Here is a 7,667-nt window from a genome sequence, read left to right as displayed (position 1 = left end):
ACAAATAACACTACATAATGATAAAGGAAGCAATCCAACAACAAGAGATGACAGTTGTAAATATTGAAATGCCTGGGTGGCTACGTCAGTTAAGATTCTCTCTCCCTCTGCACCTCGCTCATGTTCTTTCTCTTTCCCCTCTCTCCTCTCTCCTCTCTTTTTTAAAAAAAAATTATACATAGTTATGTACCCAACATGAGAGTACCCAAATACATGAAGTAACTATTAACAGCCATAAGGAAATTGATAGTAAAAAAAAATAATAAGAGACTTCACTGCTCCACTTACACCAATGGATAGATCCAAACAGAAAATCAACATGGGAACAGTGGCTTTGAATGACACATTGGAGAAGCTGGATCAAACAGATATATTCAGAACCTTCCATCCTAAAACAGCAAAAATTCATATTCTTTTCAAGTATACATGGAGCATTCTCCAGATCAGATTACATGTTAGACTACAAAACAAGTCTCAGCAAAGTCAAAACTATTGAAATCATATCACGCATATTTACTGGCTGAAACACTATGAAACTAGAAAGCAATCACAAGAAAAAATAAGGAAAAAGTACATAGAGGCTCAATAACATGTTACTGAACAATGAATGAGTCAACCAAGAAATCAAAGAGAGAATAAAAACATACATGGAGACAAATGAAAATTAAAATACAATCATCCAAAAATCTTTGAGATGCAATAAAAGCTCTTCTAAAAGAGAAGATTATAGCAATACAGGCCTACCTCAAGAAGCAAGAAATATCTCAAATAAACAACTTAACCTTGCCCTTAAAGGAGGTAGAAAAAAGAAAAGTCAAAAGCCTGTAGAAGGAAAAAAATAATAAAAATTAGAGCAGAGGGCACCTGGGAGGCTCAGTCAGTTAAGCATCAGACTTCAGTTCAGGTCATGATCTCATTTTTAGTGAGTTCGATCCTCACGTCATTGGGCTCTGTGCTGACAGCTCAGAGCCTGGAGCCTGCATAGGATTCTGCTTCTCCTTCTCCTTCTCCCCTAGTTATGCTCTGTCTCTTTCTCTCTCTCAAAAATTAAAATTAAATTTTTTTAAAAACTTCAAACAGAAATAAATGAAATACAGGCTAAAATATAAAATAGAAACAGATAATGAAACCAGGAGATGATCCTTTGCAAAGAGCAATAAGATTGATTAACCATTAGCCAGACTCACCAGATAAAAAAGAGGACTAAAATGAAGAAATGAAGGAGGGGAAGTAACAACAGACACCACAGAAATACGAAACAAGGTCCCCTAAGTGTTTCAGTCAGTTAAGCAACTAACTCTTGATTTCAGCTAAGGTCATGATCTCACAGTCCTGAGGTGCTGAGCATGGAGCCTTGGGAGTCTCTCTCTCTCTGCCCCTCTCCCAATTATGCATATATATACACACACTCTCTTTCTCAAAATAAATAATATTAAAATAAAAGAAATATAAAGATTTATAAGAACATGCCATGAAAAATTATATGCCAACAAACTGGATGACCTCGAAGAAATGGATAAATTCCTGGAAATGAATAAATTACCAAAATTGAAATAAGAAGAAATAGAAAATTTGAACAGACTGGTTATTAGCAATGAAACTGAATCAAAAATCAAAGCTTTCAACCAAAATCCTGAATCAGATGGTTTTCCAGGTGAATTCTACCAAACATTTAAAGAAGAGCTTATACCTATTCTTAAACTATTACAAAAAAATAGAAGAGGAAAGAAAGCTTCCAAATTCATTCTGTGAGGCCAGAATTACCTTGATACTAAAACCAGATAAATATCGTAGGCTAAAAAAGATCTACAGGCAAATATCTCTGATTAACATATGTGGAAAATCCTCAACAAAATATTAGCAAACCAAGTCCAACAATACATTAAAATAATCATCCACCATGATCACATGGGATTTATTCCAGGGATGCAGGAGTGGTTCAATATTTGCAAATCAATGTGATACATCACATCAATAAGAGAAGGATAAAAAAACCACATGATTATCTCAGTAGATGCTTAGAGACCATTTGACAAAGTACAACATCCATTTATGATAAAAATTCTCCACAAAGTAGGTTTAAAAGGAACGTACTTCAACATGATTTTCCTTTAAGATCAGGAACAAGACAAAGATGTTCACTCTCACCACCTTTATTCAACGTAGTACTGGAAATCCTAGCCACAGCAGTCAACAAGAGAAAGAAATAAAAGACATATGAATTGGTAAGGAAAAAATAAAATTTTGACTATTGGCAGAGGACATGATGCTTGAAAACCCTTAAAAACGCCAGCGGAAGCCTACTAGAAGTGATAAGTGAATACAGTAAAATTGCAGGGTACAAAAGTAGCATAGAGAAAATGGTTTCATTTCTATACACTAATAAGGAAATAGCAGTATAGTATGACATTTGATTTTTCAAAAAAATTTCATGTGTAGTTTTAGACAGAAACAGAGCATGAGTCGGGGAGAGACAGAGAGAGAGGGAGGGAGTCTTAGAGTCCTAAGCAGGATCCAGACAGAGCCCTAATTGGGGCTTGAACTCACGAACCATGAGATCATGACCTGAGCCAAAGTTGGACGCTTAACAGACTGAGCCACCCAAGTACCCCTGATATTTGATTTTTAATTGAGTCTTGTGAATTTGGGGTACTGTGCTATGAGATTTGGAGTCTTATTTACATCTTCCTTTTTAACAGGCCTTTTCTGACCCTGTGCTCATAGTGAAATGCCAGAGTCTCATTTCATTACTGCTTGGTGGGGGGTGGAAACCCTGGATTTTCACTAGGCCTCGCCATTGGCATCACGTCCTTTGGAGACACTTATTACTGACTGGAGGCACTGAATGCCCCGGGTCCCCATTAGGTTCCTTCTGACACCATCCCCGCAGGGGTAGCGCCTTGTTACCACAGGTGGGGATGAAAATCTGGTCTTTCCACTAAAATGAGGGTGGAAAGGGCTATAGAGTTTTCTGTGCTGTTTGGCTGGAGCAGAGCAATTATAGTCCTGATGTTTTCTGGCTTCTCAGGCAACAACTTTCTCGGTCATTTGGCTCAGGAGAACAAGCTTTTCTTGAGGCTGTTTTTTTTTTGGTCTGCTTTTTATAGACTTATATGAGAAAAAAATGCGCAGTAAACCCATCCGAAAACTTCAAATCCCTTTTCAAAAACCGGGCTGCCACCAGAGTAGAATTTCTTTTACCTCACTCACAATCAGTATCTAGTTTCAAAATGTTCTCCAAAACCCCATTTCCCCATTGAAATGTTTTTATTATTACATTGTTTCTTCTTTCCCCTCAAATAATACTTAAGTTTAGTGTTTGCTTTCTATTCCCTTTCCTGATTAATGTTTGAAAAGAACACTTTGATTACGTCATCCATTTGCCAATAGCAGCAGTGAGCATAAAAGCAACCACTTTCCATTATAATAAACCCCTTTCTTGTGTAACAATGTCCAATCTCTGATTTTCTAAGCCCATGAGTTTCCTTCTTGCCTTAATTTTCCTGTAAGAGCCCTTGATTCAGTGGTAATGCATATATAGGCCTGAAAATGTTTTGGCTTTTATTCTCCTAGTTGCTCGAGCCATTAAGTCAGCCTGCAATGGATTCTCTGCTTCTCTGAAGAGTCACATTCTATGCAATCCTGAAAAGTCAGTTCAAATTTCCATAAAGTCTTTCATGTTCACTCTAAAACCACAGCAAGTTTTTCTGTTCTTGTACATTGTCTCTAAGGTAATTTTTAGTTATAGGAGGCTCATAGTCTACTTTTACAAAAAATATTTCATACTACTTTTACCATATACTTATTTTTTAAAGTGGATTTTTATTTACTTATTAAAATGTATTATGTATTTATATAAAATATGTTTTTATTTACTTATGTATAAAGTTTATTTTTTCTTTCTTTATAAAAGTGTATTTACTTATTTATTTTGACAGAGAAAGAGAGAGAGAGAGAGAGGGTGAGCAAGCACAAGTTAGGGAAGGCCAGGGAGAGGGAAGCAGAGAGAATCCCAAGCAGGCTCCTCTCTCTCAGGGCAGAGGTTGATGTGGGCTCGAACTCATGAACCATGAGATCATGACCTGAGCTGAAATCAAGAGTCAGATGCCCAGGCACCCACACTCTATATGATTTATAGATAATATAACCAATCTGTGAACCTGATTTCAAAAGTTAATATAATCTCTTGGTTGGATTGTACAGAATACATAAAAGAAATATAAATTATTTTTTTAAATGATCTCTAATATGTAAGCATTTTGAAATTTCAATGCCAAAAGGACTATGAAACTATCAAAGCTGTGTAAACATATTCTGAATAGAGAGTAACTACTGCAGACCAATAAATAGAGCTGTTTTATACTGGTGACTCAAATAAATTGAGCTGTAGTTGTAGCTGGCTTTGTATTCAAAGACAAAATTATCTAATATAGTGAACAAGTCTTAATAACATTAGACCTGAGATATAATATGTTCTTTTGCTATTTTTATAACACAGTGTTTCTAGAGTGCATACTAACTCACGCACAAAATATTTTATCCATTAGGTAAACTGGAGTTAGATTCTAGGCCCAGGCAACTGTGTACAGATTTTCTTTCCCCAGGATCCTCGGTCCTGATCACGTAAGTATGTTACACTCCAATAATCAATGTTATTAGATGTTCTTGCAAATATCCCAATAATTCTAAGGGGAATCGTATTGTTGATTCTATGGTTACAAATGGACTAACAATATGTAATTTTGAATTTTTATTAACTTGCATGCTGCTTTTAATTTTGTCTTAGTGTGTGAGATCCTGCATATGTTTTTGGAATGCCTTATAAGATTATTATATCTTCATGGCATCTAGTACTATGCTTTTGTGAGCATAGATTTTCAATATATTGTTGCCAATTTAAAAGTTGCTGATATTGATGATTTACCTACAGAGGAGAGGGTGTTTATTTTGAAACTGTTCTTAATTATTGGCAAAAATGATTTCATTTTCTTAAGCACTCATGAAACAATACTGTGCAACTTAGGGATTGTTGAAAATTTGGTAAGTAAAAGTACTTACACATTATGACAGGAACCTGCATTCAGAAATTCAGAGAAATTAGGAGTAGAGGCTTACTGTATATTTTTATTTTTTAAATAATTTTTAAAAGTTTATTTATTTATTTGAAAGAGACAGAGACAACATGAGTGGGGGAGGGGAGAGAGAGAGAGAGAGAGAGAAAGGCTCTGTGCTATCAAAGCCTAACATAGGGCTCAATTTCATGAAACCATGAGCTCCTGACCTAAGCAAAAACCAAGAGTCAGACACTTAACCTTCTGAGCCAGCCGGGCACCCCAGAAGCTTACTTAACTTACATTACAAGTTTTTTCCTTAGGTCAGTTTAAAATTTCTGAGTATTATGACAATACTAACAAAGCATTCCATTAAAATAACAATTTATATGTTATAAAATATTTTCCTAATAGCAAATTATACTTCTAAATCAAGTGGTAATCAGCAAGTAGTCAGTAGTCAAAGATTTTTAAAATAATCCGGAACTATCTATCCTGAGAAAGTCTAGATCTTTAAAAAGTACTGAGCTTCAGCACACCTTCTTTGATTACTGTGGCTGCTAGAACAAATGACACGGAAGCTGGAGTTGATTTGTCTCTGATGTACGGCTGCTCATGAATTGAGGAAAATGATCAGCTCAGTCATGTGCTGGACATGAAAGTATGAGCATTACTCCTAAAACAGCATAGTTCCATAATGACATTAATACACGTCATAGGAATCAGTGTAACATATTAAAAAGGAACATAGACTTTGCGATTGGAAAATATTGTCTTTGTTTTAATACTATGCAACTTACTAGATTTTACCTTGGGTACTACACTTTGCTCTCAACGTGGTTCATCAAGTATAAATAAGAACTAAATATATTCATGGTTTTTAAGAGCATGAAGATATTCAGAAGCAAAATAGTACTATTATCCAAGATATGTCTGAAAAAACCCACTAAAGGTATAGTCAATGATAAAATTATCAGCGGGCATTACCTTTTTAATACATAAAAAACATGTGACCATAATAACCATTATGTTGCACCTGCTGTAGAAATCTAGTGATATCTTACCCCGTTAGGCCTCTCACTTAGTGCAGTCCAGATGTCCATTTCTGGAGAAGGTCAGAAAGCAAATATTTTAAGTTTTGTGATCAATGTGGCAAATACTCCCCTCTGCAGATCAAGCGCAAATACAGACATAGCTCATATGTAAAATAATAGGTGTGCTGTGTTCCAATAACAGGTTATTTGTGGACAGTGAAGTTTGAGTTTTATGCAGCTATTATATTTCACAAACTAATATTCTTTTTACAATTTGTTTCAAACATTTAATAAGGTAAAATCATTCTTAACTCATGGGCCATACAAAAATAGGCATTGTCCCGAATTTCGCATGCAGAACTGTTTGCAACTTGGTGTAGACTGAATCAGTGAGATTCAAGAGGACTATCTAGATCAGGCTTTGTAAAAAACGTTTGTAATCTTTCATTAAAAATTATTAATAAGGAATTTAAAAAATCTCTTACTATTCAGTTCATAGCCTCTTCATCTCTAGTGAACTTTATGTTTAATCTACCCCAAACATCTTATTCTCTAGCCACACTTTGAATCTGGTCATCACTGAAAACTATTCTTTAGAAATAGGAACTTTTAAAAAAAAATTTTTTTTTTTAGTGTTTTACTTATTTTTGAGACAGAGAGAGGCAGAGCATGAGCGGGGAAGGGCAGAGAGAGAGGGAGACACAGAATCTGAAGCAGGCTCCAGGCTCCGAGCCATCAGCACAGAGCCTGACGCGGGGCTCTAACACACGAACGTGGGATCATGACCTGAGCCGAAGCCGGACGCTTAACCGACTGAACCACCCAGGTGCCCCTAGAAATAGGAACTTTTAACACTTTACTCTCTGAACATTATCAGCTGGGAGAAGCAGAGAGAGAGAGAGAGAGAGAGAGAGAGAGAGAGAGAGAGAGAGGATCAGAAGAAGGCTCTGTGGTGACAGCAGAAAGCCTGATGCAGGGCTCAAACTCATGAACAGTGAGTTTGGCTCATGACCTGATCCAAAGTTAGATGCTTAACCAACTGAGCCACCCAGGTGCCCTGAAAAACGATCTTTAAAAAAATGTTTACTAAGACACCCCCAATATAATTAGTGTACATACAAAACTAGTTGTTCCTTTGTTAAGGTGGACAAAAGTTATTACTCAAGACTTTCCTTTCAATTCTCTATTGATATAGATAGTTAACCCTGTTGGAATATTTGAACGCAGTCCGGTCAATTGACAAATGGGTTCACCTCTAAAAAATAGACTATTCTGCACACAGTTTCTAGTTTTCATGTTTCAATGACAAAAAAAAAATAACAATGTAGGTTATGTAGCATTGCTCACAAAGCATAAACACACTTTACACTTTGCTGCATTATAGTTGGTAGGAAATAAATTGGTAGTATTGTAACCACGAATAGCTGTAATCAGAGTGTGCCCCCCTCCTAGGTCCTTGAGATAGTTTTCTATTAAGAGATGGCACATCAGTATCAAAGGTCCTCACTTTCTGTTTTATAAAGAGATCAAGAGCCATTTAATTTTTCAAAAATAACCTCATTTGGTTCAATTGATTAGATCC

This window comes from Suricata suricatta, chromosome 9 (assembly GCF_006229205.1).
Source record: "Suricata suricatta isolate VVHF042 chromosome 9, meerkat_22Aug2017_6uvM2_HiC, whole genome shotgun sequence".
NCBI classification, from domain to species: Eukaryota; Metazoa; Chordata; class Mammalia; order Carnivora; family Herpestidae; genus Suricata; species Suricata suricatta.
The sequence above is the reverse complement of the archived record's forward strand: the minus strand, read 5'-3'. Positions refer to the sequence as shown.